The sequence below is a fragment of the Ambystoma mexicanum genome, chromosome 5p (genome assembly GCF_040938575.1).
Source record: "Ambystoma mexicanum isolate Mex_15411 chromosome 5p, UKY_AmexF1_1, whole genome shotgun sequence".
NCBI classification, from domain to species: domain Eukaryota; kingdom Metazoa; phylum Chordata; class Amphibia; order Caudata; family Ambystomatidae; genus Ambystoma; species Ambystoma mexicanum.
In genome coordinates, this window is record NC_090930.1 from 1,241,671,217 (window position 1) to 1,241,693,216 (window position 22,000).

A 22,000-nucleotide genomic window follows, 5' to 3' on the forward strand; every position below is an offset into this window, starting at 1 on the left:
CATAAAAGCATGTGGATATGTGGTGCTCCTCTGGCTTGGTATTCTTTTCTCCAAAAGAAGTGTTGCACTTATTACAAATAAAATGTAGCATAGCAATGAAGCGATGGTGAAAATATCTTGAAACATTAACAGGATCCAAAGAACAAAGTTCTCCAGGTGTTAGAATATCTATGTTTGTTTTGCTTTTATTTGATATGCGTAGGAAATCATGTAAATCTTCCCATGCATATTCTGCACAACTTAATGTAACAAACCAAGTGGGTGGGCCAAGGTTTCTGATCATACAACGTACATCTCCATGACGTCGAAACCAGTACTCTTTAGTACCACGCATATTTGCTAATAGATTTGTAATATTTGATTGTAAAACCTCATCCTTTTGTTGCACTTTCTCTAATAACTGTGTATCTGTCATATTTTCAAAGTGTGATCCTGATTTTAATATGTGTGCAACTCCGTAACATAAAGTTGCTAGTTCACTTTCAAAGAGTAGGTGGAATATGTATTCCACATTTTGTCTAAATCTGGGATCTTCAGAATACATCCGTAATGAGCGGTATTCTGAAGCTGATATTTGAATAGGTCTATCATCATACCTTCCTCCTTTGCCAGTAGGAAAGAGTAGAGGAAAAGCACGTGCTTCTATACTTTTTTCCCATATACTGATTGGCGAGCCTTTTGTTTGACGCATTTGGTAAGTTTCCAGTACAGCTTGTACGGTGTCATTACAGTGCAAAGGATGAATTGTATAATGGTCTAAAGTATTTGATATTGTAGCAGGATCTAGTAGCTCAAATTGACCAGCTTCTTGTGTTTCTTGAATTATTTCAGTTGTATCTTTCAAGTTTTCTTCAATATTAATTTCTTTGTAATGTTCATTATTCTCTTTAAGATATTGGAAGGCTTGTCTAACTTTATATAAATCTACCAGCTGTTGCCATATTTTTTTGTCTTTTGTAGGTACTCCATTTACTAATATAATTAAAGATTGCTGCATTGGACGTTGCACTCCTAGAGTATGCACATTTTCTTTTAGATTTAATGGTAAATAAACTACTTTTCCATGAATGCCTTTTACCAATTCAGAGGGAGGTAATTTTGCTGTTTTTGGTTGAAGGCATATTATTGCTTGAAATGTTTGTACTGTTTGAATTATGATGCTCTCATATAAATTAAGTTGTTGTAGAGGTTTTGGTACTGGGTATAATTCCAAATTATTTGTGATAGAACGTGAAGGAGTTTGGTTGTTGTCAAGTTTTGTAGTGCAATACCTGCAAAGTATTAAGGGCTCAGTTATTTCATATTTGTTTTCTGCTACAAGGTAGAGAGCTAATTCAAACCATTTAGAATCTTCATTGTCTTCTATTTTGTATGATAGGTGCACAGTTTTTGTGTTACTTTTATAAAAAATTATACGGCAACATACACATACATGGTTTGGTACTTCAGCTGATGTACTTTTAAATTTTAGTATTTATTTTTTGTATGTGTTTAGCAAAAGGTTGCCATGTGTAGAATTGTTGCTTAATTGGTTTAAAGCTATTTCATTCTGTAAATGGCTTTCACTTCCAAAATATTTTTTCTGGATATAGTGAATTTCTTCAAGTAGGTCTTTTGCTGTACCATGTAGAAGGATGTTATTTAACTTTGCTAGTGCTAAAGCAGGACTTTTAGCATAGTACAGTTTATAGACTAGATTTCTTATAGTTGAATGATGTGTTGATATCCTTTTGATATCATGGAAAGTGGTTTTACAAGTAGGTCCTGTAATGCAGGCCAATGAATGTCCTTGTAGTCCTGTGTACTTGCGCACTGGACAGGTATCTATATTTTCTCCAGCTGAGCGTGGAGAGCGGTCGCCGGTGGCCTGAGGGGATCAGCAGGCCTGGAAAGCCCTGCCTGGGCCTACGTGAGTGTTTCTGTGCTTTTTTTTAAAAAAAAGGAAAAAGAAAGTTGAATTTTTTTTTCCCTCGCGCTCCTAGCGCGGTGTTTGACCTGCTCCTGCTCCCCCCCTCCCACTTCCTGGTCTTCCCCTCCCTCCCCGCCTCCCTGCCCGCCCACCCCCCCCTCTGATTGGCTGTGTGCCTGCCTCCCCTCTGGCCTACTCGACGGCCGTTCCCCACGCTCGCTTCTTTTCTCCAGCTGAGCGTGGAGAGCGGTCGCCGGTGGCCTGAGGGGATCAGCAGGCCTGGAAAGCCCTGCCTGGGCCTACGTGAGTGTTTCTGTGCTTTTTTTTAAAAAAAAGGAAAAAGAAAGTTGAATTTTTTTTTCCCTCGCGCTCCTAGCGCGGTGTTTGACCTGCTCCCCCCCTCCCACTTCCTGGTCTTCCCCTCCCTCCCCGCCTCCTTGCCCGCCCACACCCCCCCTTCCTCTCCCTCTGCCTATAACCTCCCCCCTCCTGGGCAGCCCTCTGCCCGGCAGCCCCCCGCGGCTAAGGGCCCCAGGCCAAGGGCGACTCCTACAGTGCGGCTCCCTGTGTGTCTGCAGGTGTCCGCAGGGGACGCCAGGTGCCAGTTCCTCCGCTCTCTGGCCGACCCCTCCTCACCTTGCACACCTCATCCGCACGAGGCCTCGCCCCCTTATTCCAATTGTTTGGTAAACTATGGTGCTTTTTTCTCCCCTCGCAGGATTCTCATACTTAGGTGGCCCTGACCTACTAAGCATTACTGTTTGCTCTGCATTGTGTTCAACTAGGGTGCTTTTTCTCCCCTCGCAGGATTCTCAAACTTAGGTGGCCCTGACCTACTAAGCATTACTGTTTGCTCTGCATTGTGTTCAACTAGGGTGCTTTTTCTCCCCTCGCAGGATTCTCAAACTTAGGTGGCCCTGACCTACTAAGCATTACTGTTTGCTCTGCATTGTGTTCAACTAGGGTGCTTTTTCTCCCCTCGCAGGATTCTCAAACTTAGGTGGCCCTGACCTACTAAGCATTACTGTTTGCTCTGCATTGTGTTCAACTAGGGTGCTTTTTCTCCCCTCGCAGGATTCTCAAACTTAGGTGGCCCTGACCTACTAAGCATTACTGTTTGCTCTGCATTGTGTTCAACTAGGGTGCTTTTTCTCCCCTCGCAAGATTCTCATACTTAGGTGGCCCTGACCTACTAAGCATTACTGTTTGCTCTGCATTGTGTTCAACTAGGGTGCTTTTTCTCCCCTCGCAGGATTCTCATACTTAGGTGGCCCTGACCTACTAAGCATTACTGTTTGCTCTGCATTGTGTTCAACTAGGGTGCTTTTTCTCCCCTCGCAGGATTCTCATACTTAGGTGGCCCTGACCTACTACGCATTACTGTTTGCTCTGCATTGTGGTAAACTAGTGCCCTCCACTCACTTCCTGTCTGCATACTCGTGTCGTCCGCCTCCCCTCTTACTCCATGGTGCTCTCTATCTCGCCTATCTACTCTAACTGCTTCTCCATTGACTATCCTGCTCTCCTCACTAAATCCGGTAGGAAAAAGTTTAAAAAGGACATCCTGGTCTCCAACCCAGGCCTCCCTATCGCTGACACCTACACGAGCGCCTGCTCCAAGGAAACTCTCACTGACATTCTCTTTTTCGTGCCTTCACCTGAACTATGGACCCTTCACATGGTCGCTGTGCTCTCTCCTTTCTCCACCTCTCCCATTAATGGTGGCACCCGTTGGGATGTCCTCTTGGCCCCTTTCCACTCCTCTAAAGCCATCATTAATGTCTATGCTAACGGGACCGTCTTGGTCCAAGGCCCTCAGGCCAACCTTCACCTCTTTGATAGACGCTTCCCATGCCTCATCAACTTCCTCTCCGCTCCCGCTGTCCCCCCTCCTCTGTCCTCGGCTACCTTGCCTCTCCCCTCCCTCCCTGCCCCTTCTCTTGCTCCCTCTTCAACTCCTTCTCCAACACCTCCGCAGGGCGTACCTCTGATCTGTACCCCTCCCCGGAAGTCCTTCAAGGGTGGCAACCTTCTCCACATTGCCACTCTAAATTCTCGCTCTGCCATCAAGCACTCCTCTGATATCTGTCGCCTTCTTGAGGAACTGGACCTCGACGTCCTCGGTCTCACTGAGACTTGGTTCACTGCCAGCTCTGCCACCAGCTTCGACACACTCCTACCTGATGGCTACAAGATCCTCTCCGTGCCCAGGCCTAACCGTTCAGGGGGTGGTGTTGCCCTTATCTTCCCTGAGTGGATTCCTGCCACTGTCACTCCTACGCAGACCTACTCCTCTTTTGAATGTCTTGTCTGCCGACTCTCTCTCTCTCCTAGCCATTCCCTTACCGTGGCCACTATCTATCGGCCACCTGGTAAAATTTCCTCCTTCCTCTCTGAGTGGGCTGACCTCTCCTCCTCACTCCTGTCCTCAACCACCCAACTCCTCTTTCTCGGTGACTTCAACATCCACCTCGATGCCTCCTGTCCCCCCACTGGTCTCTTTCGCGAACTCTGCAACTCTCTCTCTCTCTCTATTCTCCCGTCTGGGCCTACTCACTCTGCAGGGCACACTCTTGATGCTCTGATCTCTTCTGACCTTCCCCTCTCCCTCCCTCTCTCCACTCCTCTCTCCTGGAGCGATCACTTTCTCCTATCCTCCTACCTCTCCCTCCCTAACCCACAGGCAAAGCCACCCTCTTCACTGCCTCCCACCTTCTCGGTCATCCGACCCATGAAGCGCGTGTCAGTTGAGGCTTTCGCTGCTACCTTCTCGCCCCCTTCTCCCCCCTCGGCTGACTCCCACCCTGACACAGCCCTCTCCATGCTCTATTCCTCTATATCTGATACTCTCGATATCCTTGCCCCCGTCATGAGAATCCGCCTGAAGCCCAAAGCCAAATGTAACTCCTGGTATGACTCGGATCTCGTCACCCTAAAACGCAAGTGCAGGGTGGCAGAGAGGAAATGGCGTGCTTCATGTTCATCCTCTGACAAACTGGCCTGCCGCCTGCTCCAAAGGCAACACCGGCTCTCCGTTCTCACCAAAAAGAGAGCCCTTATCCAAGCCCGCATCTCTGAGGCATCTAACAACTTGGCCGAACTCTTTAAAATCTGCAAGGAGCTGGCCAACCCTGCTGCAGTCTCTACCTCTCCTGTCCCCTCCCAGGCCCTTTGCACTGCACTGGCCTCGCACTTCATCTCAAAAACTCAGGACATCCTGTCCTCGCTCTCCTCCTCTCACCTCCCTCCCTCTCTTCCCGGCTCTTCCTCTTGCTCTCTTGCAGCCGCCCCTCCGCCCTCCTTCTCTGCTTTTCCACCTTTTTCTGCTGATGAGGTTTCCAGACAAGTCCGATCTATGAAAGCCTCGTCTAAACAGGTTCACCCCTGTTCCTCCAAAACCATCAAGGACCACATCGACTCCCTGGCTCCTGCCCTGGCTGACTTTTGCAACCACTCATTCGCCTCTGGAGTCTTCCCATCCCCCCTCAAGCACCCCCTCCTCAAGAAACCCTCTTCCGACCCCTCCTGCCCGGCCAACTATCGCCCAATCTCCATTACTCCCTTCCTGGGCAAGCTCCTGGAGAAACTGGCCATCTCCCAGCTTAACCTCCATGCTGAATATGTTGGTAACCTTCATGACCATCAATCCGGCTTCAGAGCGGCCAGAAGCACGGAAACTGCTCTCCTGAACATCCGTGAGGACCTGCTCCTGAACCTCGATTCCAACACTCCCTGTGTTCTCATTCTGCTCGATCTCTCCTCTGCCTTTGACACTGTCAACCATTCCATCCTGCTCAACCGTCTCCGTGATAACCTGGGTATCACTGGTCAGGCTCTGGCATGGCTGACCTCTTTCCTTTCCGGTCGACCCTCCCAGGTCCAAATGGGCTCCTTCCTCTCCGACATCTTTTTCTCCACCTGTGGTGTCCCCCAGGGATCCAACCTCTCTCCCTGGCTTTTCAACCAGTATCTGGCACTCCTTGCCCACCGCATCACCGCTCTCTGCCCCCACTTCCAGTGCTATGCGGACGATACCCAGCTCATTTTCAGGCTACCCTCGGCCTCCTCCTCTTCTTCCCTCATCTCCGACTGTCTGTCTGCTATCCAGGAATGGTGTGCCGCCAATGACCTCTGCCTTAACACCAGTAAGACTGAGATTCTACTCATCGGCACACCCACTCCCTCCTTCCCTGCAGCTCTCTGGCCGGCCTCCCTTGGCCCCCTTCCTGCCCCTACCTGCAAGGCTAAAAACCTTGGGGTCATCTTCGACTCCACACTCTCCTTCTCTCCTCATATATCTGACGTCTCTAAGAAGTCACACTACCAGCTGCACCTCCTCAGAGGTATTCTTCCCTTCCTCTCCTTCCCCCAGAAGCTCACTGTCTCCCGAGCCCTGGTTCTCTCAAGGCTGGATTACTGTAACAGCCTCTATCTTAATCTGCCTGCCTCCACTCTCCGCCCTCTGCAACTTATCCAGAACAGAACTGCGAGACTTGTCCTTGGCCTCAAGCCCAGGGACCGTATCTCTCCAGGACTGAAATCTCTTCACTGGCTCCCAGTGGCTGCGAGGATTAAGTTCAAAACCCTCTGCATTGTCCACAAGGCCTTCTGGGGCCTGGGGCCTAAATACCTTCAACTCTCTCTTCCTAAATATCTTCCTTCACGAGCCCTTCGCTCATCCGTCTCCAACTCCCTCATGGTCAGCCGCTTCTCGAAGCAATGAGCTGGGGGTAGATCTCTCTCCGCAGCAGGGGCCTCCCTCTGGAACAGCCTTCCTGCCTCCCTGAAACTTGAGGAGAACCATCTCCGGTTCCGGAAGCACCTCAAAACCTTCCTCTTCGCTTCTGCCTTCTCTCTCCCTCTCCCCTGCTAAACCTGCCTAACTCCCCACTGAAATTCTGCACTAAACCTGCATCTTGGCCACTCTCAGCGACCTCGGTCCAGGGCCCAGCCACTCTCCACTTGCACTGCCTCCCTGGCTCCCCCTGCACTGTGGGACTGTCACTGTATACCTACAGCCCCCTTCCTAGCACTTGCTCTGCACTTACCTCGCACTTGCCACCAGCTGGCCCTTTTATTTATTATTTATTATTTTATTAGGCTACTTACCGTGTACTGCACTTTCCCCCCCACCTCCTCCCCCTGCACTTTCTCCTTTTCCCCTTACCTCTGCACTTGCCCGATCTGAATGACACCTGGCCTAGTAGGATCGTTTATCTGTCTTCCCCTTGTTTCCCTCCCTCCCTGCCTCGTCGCGCCTTGAAACACTTGTGTATAGGCGCGTTACAAATACCATATCATATCATATCATATATTTTGCAGTAATTTAATTTTGATTTTGTCTTTGCTTTTTACATATTTATTGAAGAATTGGCGTAAAGATTTGAAACATTGCATGGCCCTTTGTACACTAGACGTTCTGATTCAGTTGAATGGAGGGGTAATTCTAAGTTTTCATGGCATATTTTTGTAAGGAGTACTTCTTGTTCCATTATGGTATTATTCACTTTTTCATAACCTCGACCACTGTTATTTATGGCAATTGTATTTGTTTGCTTTTGATGTACGCTTCTTCATTAAAATATGGTTCTGTGCTCGTAGTGTGATTCCATTCACCTCCGCAGATACTTAAGAAGTTCTTTCTGTTGACATTTCGCTTATTGAGAAGTCTTTTTTGTAATTTAGTTATTAGTTTTGTTAGTGGTTTCATTTTGTTTAACAGTAAAATAAATACATTTCTTTTGAGAAGAATTGCACTGTCCATCAATGCTTCTAAGATTAATTTCCTACGATAGGTTTTAAGCTTTGAACCTGATTTCTCTCCTGTTTTTATAAGATTTTGAAGGACTTTGTGACGGTATATTTTGGCTAAAATACTTTTTTTGGTATGCTTACTTTGCACTATATTAAAATTTGAAGAAGTAGTTTTATCTGTACTGATAGCTGATTTTCTGTTAATTGTTTTTTGGTTTGTTTTACATTTCGATAGAGGAAGCAAAGTTGTTGTACTTGAAACTTCTTGTGTTTCACTAAATGATTGTATTATCTGTTTTGTTTCAACTTTTTTTACAAATTCTGCTAGAGATGGATGCTTATGTTGGACACCTTTATTTTCATTTGCTCTACTTTTGCGTTGCTTTCTACGGACTTGACTTTTGGTAGGCATTCTTTAGGGTCTGTTGAAAAAAATAAAGAAGATATGGGTTTGGGTGTTCTGGAATGTATATATGCTGTGTGCATGAGTGTTTGAGTAAGATGATAAAGATGTATGTAATGGTGTGTGATTGTGCATTGGGAATTAAACTAGTAGGGATAGGTATTCTTGAATTTATGTGTTACTAAACTGGGGTTCAGATGACAAAATAAAAGTAAGCTAGTGGTGTGGAAAAGTACAAATAGTAAATCTAATGTTTACAATTAAAACCGTTGTTTGTTCTATAATATGAAAATTGTAGTGGTTCAGTTGGGTAATTTGTGTGTCCAAAAATAGAAATTTGTGGGCCATTCTGGCTGTAAATCGCTGTTTAAGACATGGAAATTTTTGGACAAAATGGTACAAAATCTCTATTTTTAGAAACCAAAATAGCTCGTATTAATGTTATAGTATATTTCATTAATAATACAAATATTATGGTGAAATTTTACTTACTTTTTTTAAAATTAACAGGTAACTTCTTAGTTTTTCTTTCTTCTTCAAATTCGGCTGCTTCTTTTCAGGAAACTGGTCTTCACTGCAATTGTAAATGCTTCAAATTAGTAACTTTGTTTGTATATAGCACTGTTTTTAATTTAGATATTGATTTTTTTAATTGAAATCCTCAGTGCCTTCTGTAAAACCATTAAACTAATTTATTTACATAAGATACATTGCATCAGTTCAGTACATACGATATGTTCTTAATGAAGAAATTGTATTGAATGACTAACTGTAGAAAAAAATATATATTTACTATGTCTTGTGAAATGTATAATATATTAGTGAATACCACTATTTCTGGAAGTAAACTGTTCTAGGTAATAGCGCCTCAATGTCATGTCTAATTTAAAGTAATTAAGTAAATAAATAAATAAAAACAAAAAATATGAAATTGTATAAGTATTTTTATAAAGGTTTAAACATAGATTGTGTATGCATGCAATTTTGTTTGAATATATGTAGTCTATATATTTAATTTAAAAAATGTTAGTTTAACATGATTTGAGTGTGTGTGTATAAAGAAAGTAAAAAGTATAAAGGTTTATAAGTGATAGTTGATTTTAGGAAATTGAAAAAAGTACAGTAAATTCATTTTACAGATTTTACAAGGTAAAAGTCTGTTTGAAAATGTGTTCATCAACTATACAGAAAATATGCATACCTGAAGTTTGTGTTCATGCATATGGATATGCATGGAGCTGCAAGTAGAAATCCTGAAGACTTGTACAGTATTTCTGGTAGATGCTGCTTGCCAATGATATGACACTTGTACTCAGAGAGATTCAGAGTACATTTGCAGTGCTGATCTATGATGATGCAGTTAGATGTAGCGGTCTTGAATGTGATTGGTGCATGGTCATGTGATTTCTGAGGTACATCCAATGAGGGAATGGCAGAGAGAGTGTAGTGGAAATGGTAGAAGGGCTGTTCATGTTACGATATGTCCGCGGACATGGCGGTAGTTCGCGGACATCGGGAGTTACATCCGGGGATTTTTGGGTTCAGAAGTCATGTAAATGAGAATAAGCACTGAAAGGGATTGGTCAGGAACGTTTGGTGGGTGTGTTGTGCCAGGAGAGATTTTCTCAGATACTCTTTTTGCTGAGAGAAGAAAAGATAGCTATGGCTGTCTGTTTCAGAAAACAGATTGTTTGGATTTTAGGAGATTCGTGGATACATTGGTTGAAGGTGCATGCAGAAAGCTGTGGAGTAGCTGTAGATCTTGGATTCCCACATGTGGAAGTACACTGGCATGGAGTACGTGGAATGAAGTGGTTGGACTTGCTACCTCTCTGTGCTACTTTGGAGACAGAGCAACATCCAGACATAATTGTAATTCATTGTGGAGGGAACAGTTTAGGACATGTGACTAGAATTTCTTTGCAATTTGCTATGAAAGAAGGACTTAGGAAGGTTATGGACATGTTTCCTAATTCTCAAGTGATATTTTCACGGATTGTGCAGAGACAAATGTGGCTTCGTTCTTCTTCATTTGGTCCACAAATGGAAAAAGCAAGGCGCAATGTTAATAAGGCTGTTTGTGGCTTTCTAAGAGATTTTGGCATGTCTTCTTTTCACAATGAAAATATTATGTTTTGTAGTACATACATTTTTCTCAGAGATGGAGTCCATCTTACTTATGCTGGCAATCAGATTTTTCTGAGAAATGTACAAAATGCATTGCAACCTTTTTTGGAATTACAACAACGATTTTGAAGTAGATGTTAAGCATTTACAATTTTTGACTTACAAACACCACCCAAAGGCTCTTTTCAGAGCCACCACTTCTTTCCAGAGAAAATTACAATTTTTGTGATGGAGTAGCAACCCAATTTTTTTAATGTTCGCGAACTGTCAGCGGACTTCTAAAGAATACAAAGAGCCATGCTTCATTTATTTTCACTTCTACTTTTTAACTGGGAAAAGCGGCTCTGAAAAGAGCCTTATTTTTTTGTGATTTTTGTAATTTTGTATTTTTTTGGGTTTTTCAGACACGACACACTAGGAGAGGAGGGTAAAGGAGGGTGAAGGGGGGGGCACCAACCACAGGGATAAGAAAGGGCGAGCTGAGAGAGGAAGATGTAGAGTGGGTTTTATTTGGGTAGTGAGCAGGTCTTCTCGTGCTCTGAGACGATAGTCTCAAAAGCACTCCGAAGTCGCTCCCCCCTGCAGAGTACTGTGTCACAGTACATACATACAACTGTGACCCTCGAAAGGTAAGGGTCATAAGCATTCTGTATGGCCTGTGAGGCAGCTTGAGAAAGACGCTGTCCCACAGAGGTGGTCCTTGTGGTGACAGGATCAGAAACAGCGGATGAAGTAGAGGAAATCAACCTGCTACGTTCTTCGCAAGGTACAACCCTGTGAATAGCCCCAGAGTGAAATGACCTCAGGTGTCGCTTCATAGTAGTGGTCCCAAAGCTGTACTTACCGTGCTTCCCACGACTGCGTATCATTTTGCACTCATTGCAGGTAACACAGTTCGCACAAGCCTTAGGACCATTCCCATGAATGGTAAATAACCGCCACACCCAAGACTCACGCCTAGTGCGGGTAGTAGGGATTTCCTCTACCTCATTCTCATCATCCTCTTCTTCATCCTCCGCATCCTCACTCCTGTTCCCCTCTTCAGGCCCTTGGGGAGGTGGTGGTGGTGGAGGGGGTGGGGGTGGTGCTGAAGCAGGTGCAGCACCAAGAGGCAGTTCAGCAGCCAAGGTTGCCATCTCGATGATGGTGTAGTCTGCAGGTGGCAGCAAAAATCACTGTGTTCTGAAGAATAGCCAGAAACACAATGGGAATAAGCTCTTTGGCGTGGTCTTTTATAGGGGTGCTTGTGCGCGGTCCGTGGACATGCGCACTGTCCGCGGACAGATCGAACACAAAAAAAGGATCGGAAAGTTTCAAAAGGTATATAGAAACTCAAGATTGCTATGTGGGACTTGTGCCATGGTGAGATTTTATTGAAAAATATTATGGATTAACTGAAAATGTACGTTTAAATTGTTCTGGGACACGAACAGTGTCCGCATTTCAGGACACACGATGAGCGTGGGCGCGGTTATATGATCCGTTTGCGAACTAGTCCGCGAAGGAAGCGCCTGTCCGCAGGACACCAAGTGCATGGAGATTGGTTAGCGCATGCGCATTGATGTCCTACGGACACTGTTCGGGTTCTGAAGTAATTAAATGTGTGTCACACGTGAAACAAACATTTCAGGACACTGCGTGTGTTCTTAGAACAGTTTAAACTTGGTAGCGAACAGTAAGGACAGATATAGTGTTCTTCAGGACACGTGTAATCTAGTTTATGTACGAACATTTCAGGACACCAATTGTGTTCTTAGAACAGTTTCAATTGGGTAGCGAACACTACGAACAGGTATCGTGTTCTTCAGGACACCTCCATTTTCGTTTACGTACAAACATTTCAGGACACCAATAGCGTTCTTAGAACTGTTTGAACTTGCTAGCGAACAGTACCGGACAGGTATAGTGTTCTTTAGGACACTTTAATTTTTGTTTGTTTACGAACAATTCAGGACACCGCGTGTGTTCTTAGTACAGTTTCATGTTGCTAGCGAACACTACGAACAGTTGTACTGTTGTTCAGGACACATCATTTTCGTTTATTTACGAACATTTCAGGACACCAATTGTGTTCTTAGGACAGTTTTAAGTTGATAGCGAACATTACGGACAGATATAGTGTTCTTTAGAACACTTTAATTTTTGTTTCTTTACGAACATTTCAGGACACCACGTGTGTTCTTAGAACAGTTTCAACTTGCTAGCGAACAGTATGAACAGGTGTGGTGTTCTTCAGGACACCTCCATTTTCGTTTATGTACGAACATTTCAGAACACTCGCACTGTCCACGGACACTTTTATTGTTTTTTATAAAAAAAAACAGAAACTATTCATAATACAATATGAAAATTAAACTTTATTTAACATATATTAATAATTTATGACAGAGAAGGTGAGGCAGAAACAGAAACAAAAACAGGAGAATTTGGGGTTTCAACATGATTGGTATTAGGTGAAGAAGGGATGGAAATCTCATCAAAATGTTTTGGATTATGGAGAGGGTTTGGGGATAATTGACTGGGATATGGTGAGGAGGGACAAGTACATGTGGGGCAATGGTACGAGGTTTTTGGTTTGAAATGATTTTCTACAAAAGTTTTTAAATTATTAAAATTAGCCAACAATACATCAATGTTTTCTTCTATATTGTGAAGACTGTTATCCATAACAGGGGTTTCTGAAGTTTTTTCTATTCTGGTATGCTCTGTACAAAAAAATAATATATAAGTTAAATGTATATATTAAAAAATAATAAATAAATGGTTTATATTATAAAGTGTTTACCATTAGTTTCACTATCTTGTGCCATTTCTTCATGTGGGAAATTGTCCTCTAGCCACTCCAGAGTACTAGACATTTCTGTGAGAAAAAAAAAAAAGATAATATATTTTTTAATCTAATACAGAAAGTTTATAAATATATGAGTAAAATGAAGTACACTTACTATTTCTGTTAAGATAAGTCCTATGTATTCAGTGGGTCTGGTCTTGTTCTCAGTTCTGTTGTGTCTGTGAGGTAATTATGTTGGAAGCCAATTTATCTTCTTGTGGTATATTCCATTTCAGAACATATTGTATTGAAATGAATGGTTAGTGTGTTACATATATGGGTTACATTTCTTATGTATTACTATATGTAATGTGTTTGTGTGCTGCTTTTTGAATTTGTTAAATGTTCCTATATTATGATATAACAATCAAACATACCCCACCACCACCCCCCACAGTTTTTAGGTAGTGGTACTGTTCTCCGAACATGTCCGCGAACATTAAATAAGTTCGCGCACATCAAGTTCATAAGAAGAGATCTAGTCAGTTCCATATGACATGTATATAAAGTCAAAGTCATTATTGTTAAGTTGTGCTACTAAAAAACTATGAAATTCAGTGAAAAAACTTTGTTAAAGGGACGTTATGGTTAAGTTGCGCTACTAAAAACCTATGAAATTCAGTGAAAAAAACTTTGTTAAAGGGACATTATGGTTAAGTTGCGCTACTAAAAACCTATGAAATTCAGTGAAAAAACTTTGTTAAAGGGACATTATGGTTCCAAGTAAAACCGAAAAACCCTTGAAATTCGCCAGTTATGGTAAGCTAAGCAACCATAACTCGCGCCACCACCGCGCACTGCTAAGACTAACATCCAGGACATCAAAGATGACATCACAAATGTCATTGATGACATCACTGATGACATCACATGTGTATGTACTTCTCATGAAATATGTGTAGAAGGGATTCTTATTATGTTGCGAAAAAAGTGTCAAGAATCATTGCAAGAAATATACCCTAATAAGTGCATTGAACGATGCATTGATATAAATAGCATCCTATTATGGGGTTCTATCTAGTATACTAAGCTACTCATACAGAAACATAACATTGTGTGCAGCGTACAAGATGAATGTATGATATTCGTAATGTTAATATGTTGAATAATGAAATGATAATTGTTTTCTTAATAGATTTTTGTGTACTGTGACATATGTAATAAGTAGCTAATAAAACCCATGTATTACATAATTGCATTACTATAGACAAAACACAAAGACACAAGAACACATACCAATATGGGTATATACAGGGAAAGTGAAGTTAGCAAAAAAGCACAAGTAGTAGCAGAAACAATTCATAAGTTAACTGATTAGTTTCATGCAAATAAATGATTGCTCTATTTCAAAGCTGCTATTTACCCTATGTATATGTATCACTTGATGTGATTGGACCCTAAGGAAAGTAGTGTGAGTACAATGTATACAAATCTGACCATATACAGGGAAAGTACAGCCATAAAAAAAACAACAGAACTATCAGAAAGTGCTCATAAGTCTAGTGTTTATCTTTATGCACAAAAAGGATTGCTGTCTTTCAAGCTTGTGTTTTCCCATATGTATATGTTTCATATGATGTGACTGTACTCTAAGGGAATTACTGTAAGAACCTACTAGAAGGATATGTCTACAAATAAAATAAAATTCTTAGTTTCTGACTGTTACTGAAGAAAACCATGTCGCCTAGATATGTCAGCAAAAGAAAAAATAGTGAGCCAGAAATGTGATGTCATCAGTGATGCCATCAATGACATTTGTGATGTCATCTTTGATGTCCTGGGTGTTAGTCTTAGCAGTGCACGGTGGTGGCGCGAGTTATGGTTGCTTAGCTTACCATAACTGGCGAATTTCAAGGGTTTTTCGGTTTTACTTGGAACCATAACGTCCCTTTAACAACATTTTTTCATTGAATATCATAGGTTTTTAGTAGTGCAACTTAACCATAACGTCCCTTTAACAAAGTTTTCTTCACTGAATATATATATATATATGTTCAGTGAAAAAAAAACATTGTTAAAGGGACGTTTTGGTTAAGTTGCACTACTAAAAAACTATGAAATTCAGTGAAAAAAATGTGTTAAAGGGACATCATGACTCAGTTGCCCTAATAAAAACCTATCAATTTCAGTGCAAAACTTTGCTAAAGGGACATTATGGTTACTTTGCACTAATGACAAGCTATCCATATTATAGTTAGAAGTAAAACCGAAAAACCCCAGAAATCTGCCAGTTATGGTAAGCTAAGCAACCATAACTCACACCACCACTGTGCACTGCTAAGACTAACACCCATGACATCAAATATGACATCACAAATGCCTCCATTTCCGTAGGACCCCGCTCCTGTCCACATGTCCGCAAAGTTCTGACGTACCTTTAATTAGTTCAGGGACCCCAGCCCTATCCGGCGGACACTTGGGGGCATGCGCATCTCTCCCGCAAGTCCTACGACCATCCTCCCTCTATGCAATGTCCACAAAACAGTGATGTACTGTAATTTGTTTGGGGACCCCAGTCATGTCCGGCAGACACCTGGGCGCATGCACATCTCATTCCTATGGATTCCTGTGTTCTATGGACAATGAGCATGTCCGGCATGTCTGTAAAGTTGTGTTGGGGAGAAGCTAGACCCCCACCAGGGCTGTGGGGCCCAGCAGCCATACCATCACCAGCTATGGGAGACCCCAACACCTCCCATATGGCCCACAGAAATGCAACAGAGACCCCAGCAGGCAGGCACATGTTCCAAACTGCGTTTATTTCTCGGCAGCAAAAAAGAAAAAAAACACGCAGAACGTCGTGCACATCGAGAGTTCAGGCGCCGTCTCTTCCGGGGCTGGCTTGCAAGCCAGCTTTGTAATCACACTGCAGGCTGACCTCACAGAATTGGATCAGCTCCCAGAAACCTATCTCCTCCTGCTATTGGCTGCTGATTAATAGGTTACCTATGTAGCCCTTATAGAGAGCATGATAATTGGACATTTGAGTTTTGCGTCAGTGGGTTGGTTTAGCTGTGCCAGCCCACCATTACCTAATTTTAGCTTGTTCCATTATGAATTTGTTCCCATAACTTTTTAGCTGAAGCAAGCATTTCGCACCTGAGCTCTGAGTGCTCATTGGCTAGGCCTGAGCCATTCTTATTACAATTATGTTTCAAATGTTGTGCGAGTCTTTGCAAAAATGTCTTTCTTTCCCAGAAAGAAAAGAAAAAAAACACACTGGGTTGCCGTGGCTTTCTCGCATTATTGGAGAATTAAAAAATGTTTGTCTGCAGAAAGCAATGTTATCTGACTGCGTGACCTTGGCTGCTCGTGGGATTTGCGAGGAGCATTGCTGAAGGCTTCTGCAGCCAGTGTTCAGTGAGAGAAATGAACTTGCCTGTAATTTTCCTGAAACATGGCTTTACACTGTGCAATTAGACCATGTTAATTCATATAGGCATTTGCAAGCCTTTAAACAGGGATTTGTGTGTTTGTAGATTCTGATATTGCAGCATTGATTCTAATGTAGCATGGAAGTTGCACTGTTGGTGAAGTGGGTGTGTTTCAGCATATTTGTCACCCATGGGTGCGCTGGGGCCTGGTTCAAATGATAAGTGCGCTCCTTGTTCTTCCTGCTGTTCTTCTGTATATGCGCCTGGGGTGAGGGGGCATGGGTTTGATCTCGATTTTCCCTCTTCAGTTGTAACATACTTTTAATTAGTTTGAGGACCCCAAACCTGTCTGCTGACACCTGGGTGACTGTGCATCCATCCCAAGAGTCCCACGAACACTGCATGTGTTTGGAACTGATTGCCACTCGTGTGTCTAACTTTTAATTAGTTTGCGGATCCCAACCCTGTCTGTTGGGCACGTATGCACATGCGCACAATGGATCCCATGTAATAGATGTTTGGCGGACAGCTGTCCCATTCGCGAATGACCACAATGTCACCATGTGACTGAACCCAGACTGAGCGTCGGCCCTTATTCGCGAACAGGGTTCCAGGCCCCTGAAAAAGTGCTTTTTGGGCTATCCAAGGTGTATTACTGTGAAACTTCACCCTTGCAGAGGTCCCAGACCATGCCCATGGCCATCTGTACACTATTTTGAACTTTGTGAGCCCAGTTTGGGGTTTAAATTGTCCGCGGACCGTGCGACTGTCTTCGAAGTGCTCCACAGCACCCCTAGAAAAGGCCACAACCCAATGCTGCTCCTCATTCTGTTTTTGGATTTCCAGGACAAACACTGCTCCACATTTCTGAATTGCTGCATTACTGCTCCACACTGCTGGGTTGCTGGACTACTGCTCCACATTGTTTCCTTGCTGGATTTCTGGGCTGCTAAGTTTCTTGATTTGCTGGATTACATGTATAATGACGTCCACTGCTGTTACATCTGCTGCCTCTGCCTCAGCACCACCCCCACCACCTCCACCACTCCCACAACCTTCCATATGGCCTGGGGAGGGGAGCAGGCATGACGATGCATAGGAGGAAGAAGTAGAAGACGAGAATGAGGTAGTGGAAGTCCCCGCTACCTGCTTCCGACATGAGTCTTGGGTGTGGAGGCTCTTTACCACCATTGGAGATAAACCCAAGGCTAGTGCAGCCAGGGTTCACTGCAATGAGTGTGACATGTTACTCAGTTGCGGCATATGTGGGCTATACAGTTATGGGACTACCTCCATGTGGCGACACCTAAGATCCAGCCACAAAGCAGCAGTTGAGAGGGTCGTACCCTTGGAACAGGGCAGTAGGTTGAGTTCCACTGCAGCATCCTCAACATCTGCTCCTTTCATCACACGGGACACTCCTGTGAGGCAGAGGATTCCTGCAACAACCTCGCGGGCAATACGCACAGCAGTAGATTCTTACCTTTCAAAGTTTACTGTTTTGTGTGTGTACTGTGACGCAGTACGCTGCAGGGGTGAGCAGTTCAGGAATGGTATCAAGGTTTCGGTTCGGGACCATGAAGGAAAGTGCCCCCTACCTCAATGAGGCACACCCAACATCTTCCTCTCTCCATCTGCCCTTTCTTACCCCAGTGGTTTGTGCCCCTTCCCTACCTTCCCTACCCTTCCCTCCCTTGAGTGTTGTGTTTAAAAAATAAAAATAAATGCACACCAAATAAAGGCTCTTTTCAGAGCCGCCTTTCACAGTTTAAAGATACAAGTGCCAATGAAATGGTGCAGGCCCCTGGACAGTCCGAGAAGTCCGCGGACAGCATTATAGTCTGCAGACTTCAAAAGCATGCGGTGGGTGGCAGCATGTAAACCATGGCATTCTTTTCCAGGACAAAGTGGTGGCTCTGAAAAGAGCCTTTTGGTTTTTTTTGTTGTTCTTGGAACTTTTAAAGTGGCCAACACCTACTGCACAAATTCAAAATGTAATATTTTCATTGTGGAAGCAGGACATGCCAACATCTTTCAAAACGGCGCAAACAGCCTTGATGACATTGCGCCTCGCTTTCTCCATTTGTGGACCAAATGAAGAAGAGCACAGCCACATCCGTCTCTGGGCAATGCAAGAAAAAATTACTTGGGAGTTTGGCAACATGTCCATGACTTTCCCAAGTGCCTCCTTCATTGCAAACTGCAATGAGATTACGGTAACATGTCCTAAACCTTTCCCTCCACAATGAACAAAAATAATGTCTGGATGATGCTGCATCAACAAAGTAGCACAAAGAGGAAGCCAATTCAGCCACCTCATGCCACACACTCCATACCAATGCACATCCACATGAGGGAATTCAAGATCTGCAGCCACTCCACAGTGCACTGCATGCACCTTTAACCAATGTATCCACGAGTCCCCCAAAATTCATACACTCTGCCTCCTGAAAGACACAGCCATAGCTATAGCTATCTGCAATCCTCTCAGCAAACAGACCTGCCACAGTCTCTCCTTGCACACCACACCCAGGAAACCTTATTGACCAATTCCCTGGTCTCCACAGTCCCATTTCCATGACTGCCATCCTCAAATGCCCCGGATGTGGCACGTGCGATCTTCAAACTACCACGCTGTCCGCACAGACGGGGGTGGTGAAAGACATTTCAACCAGGGTGGGAGATTTCCTCTTTAACCTGTTTTTTTTTTAAAGGTGCTTGAAAACAAAAACCTTTTATTTTGTATTTTTGGGGGGTTATCTCCTTTTCCTCCTTAGAGCAACCTCTGCACAGCATCCCTTACATTCTGGAAAAAACAAGCATTTCCAAGAATGGACAACAACACTGCACCAGCAGTGAAATAGTGCACACTACCGGAGTCAATTTTGTCATTGGAGAAAGCAGAAATGTTAGCACGTGGCAGAACTACACCCATGCCTCTATTCACAATGCACCTTCCAACATTTTGCTGGGGATTGAACACATTGGTAGAGTTCCATTCTGCACTTGCTAGCATTTCAGAAAAAAATCACCTTTGCACATGGAACAATGTGCATTAGTTCCTCCACCAAGGAGATCAGTACAAGAAACAAATTTAGGGCACTGATGTACCCCAAATACTCTCCACCACAGTGCACCACCAAGATATCAGGACTACCAAATGTAGCCATGTTTCTGCAAAGAGAAACCAGTGCCCACACATTGCGCCCAGATAAACTCCGCCACAATGCCTCCAGGCCTGCAAACCCAATATCTGTAGAAACACATCTTTTCATTACATACCTCTCCAGATCAGAAACAGAACAATCTCCAACTATCCATACAATAACTCCTGCCATCTTCACTGCACAAACAACACAGCAATGAAAACAAGTATTACCCTCCCTTCCTGTAAAGCATACCCTTAACAACTAATTGGCTAATCCCCACAGTAGACTCCTATTTCCATGGCAAGCATGCTGAGAAGCCCGGATATAGCACGTGTGATCCACAGACTACCACTGTGTCTGCAGACCCCGTAACACAGTGGCAGCCCTTCTTCCCTTTCCACTTCACACTTTGCAACACTCTCTCATTGGTTACTGGTAAGCAGTCCCACAACAATCCACCTATCACATCAAAGATCTCTACATCTAACCCTAGGAACTCAGTACAACATTGCAGATGTACTGTTCAACACTCAGAGCACAGGTCTCCTATTCCCAAGAACCTGCATCCGAAAGTACTGTAAAACTCTCCAAGATTTATACTTCCAGATTCATCCACATCTACATCCATCAACACAAACTATAGGTATGCACATTTTTGCAATGCACACCGAAAATGAAAACTGCATGTATGTTACCAAAGCATAGCAAGTACATAGATTGCATGCATGTGAACCTGGTGCCTGCCACTTGCCCTGCATAACCTATTAAATAATAATACTGTCATTTGTACCATCTCCTCAAATTACTTACAATTACTTACAATGCCCTTCCCTACCCTTCCCTCCCTTGAGTGTCGTGTTTAAAATAAAAAATAAATGCACACCAAATAAAGGTTCTTTTCAGAGCCGCCTTTCACAGTTTAAAGATACAAGTGCCAATGAAATGCTGCAGGCCCCTGGACAGTCCGAGAAGTCCGCGGACAGCACGATAGTCTGCAGACTTCAAAAGCATGCGGTGGGTGGCAGCATGTAAACCATGGCATTCTTTTCCAGGACAAAGTGGTGGCTCTGAAAAGAGCCTTTTGTTTTTTTTTGTTGTTCTTGGAACTTTTAAAGTGGCCAACACCTACTGCACAAATTCAAAATGTATTATTTTCATTGTGGAAGCAGGACATGCCAACATCTTTCAAAAAGGCGCAAACAGCCTTGTTGACATTGTGCCTCGCTTTCTCCATTTGTGGACCAAATGAAGAAGAGCACAGCCACATCCGTCTCTGGGCAATGCAAGAAAAAATTACTTGGGAGTTTGGCAACATGTCCATGACTTTCCCAAGTGCCTCCTTCATCGCAAACTGCAATGAGATTACGGTAACATGTCCTAAACTTTTCCCTCCACAATGAACAAAAATAATGTCTGGATGATGCTGCATCAACAAAGTAGCACAAATAGGAAGCCAATTCAGCCACCTCATGCCACACACTCCATACCAATGCACATCCACATGAGGGAATTCAAGATCTGCAGCCACTCCACAGTGCTCTGCATGCACCTTTAACCAATGTATCCACGAGTCCCCCAAAATTCATACACTCTGCCTCCTGAAAGACACAGCCATAGCTATAGCTATCTGCAATCCTCTCAGCAAACAGACCTGCCACAGTCTCTCCTTGCACACCACACCCAGGAAACCTTATTGACCAATTCCCTGGTCTCCACAGTCCCATTTCCATGACTGCCATCCTCAAATGCCCCGGATGTGGCACGTGCGATCTTCAAACTACCACGCTGTCCGCACAGACGGGGGTGGTGAAAGACATTTCAACCAGGGTGGAGATTTCCTCTTTAACCTGTTTTTTTTTTTAAAGGTGCTTGAAAACAAAAACCTTTTATTTTGTATTTTTGGGGGGTTATCTCCTTTTCCTCCTTGGAGCAACCTCTGCACAGCATCCCTTACATTCTGGAAAAAACAAGCATTTCCAAGAATGGACAACAACACTCCACCAGCAGTGAAATAGTGCACACTACCGGAGTCAATTTTGTCATTGGAGAAAGCAGAAATGTTAGCACGTGGCAGAACTACACCCATGCCTCTATTCACAATGCACCTTCCAACATTTTGCTGGGGATTGAACACATTGGTAGAGTTCCATTCTGCACTTGCTAGCATTTCAAAAAAAATCACCTTTGCACATGGAACAATGTGCATTAGTTCCTCCACCAAGGAGATCAGTACAAGAATCAAATTTAGGGCACTGATGTACCCCAAATACTCTCCACCACAGTGCACCACCAAGATATCAGGACTACCAAATGTAGCCATGTTTCTGCAAAGAGAAACCAGTGCCCACACATTGCGCCCAGATAAACTCCGCCACAATGCCTCCAGGCCTGGAAACCCAATATCTGTAGAAACACATCTTTTCATTACATACCTCTCCAGATCAGAAACAGAAC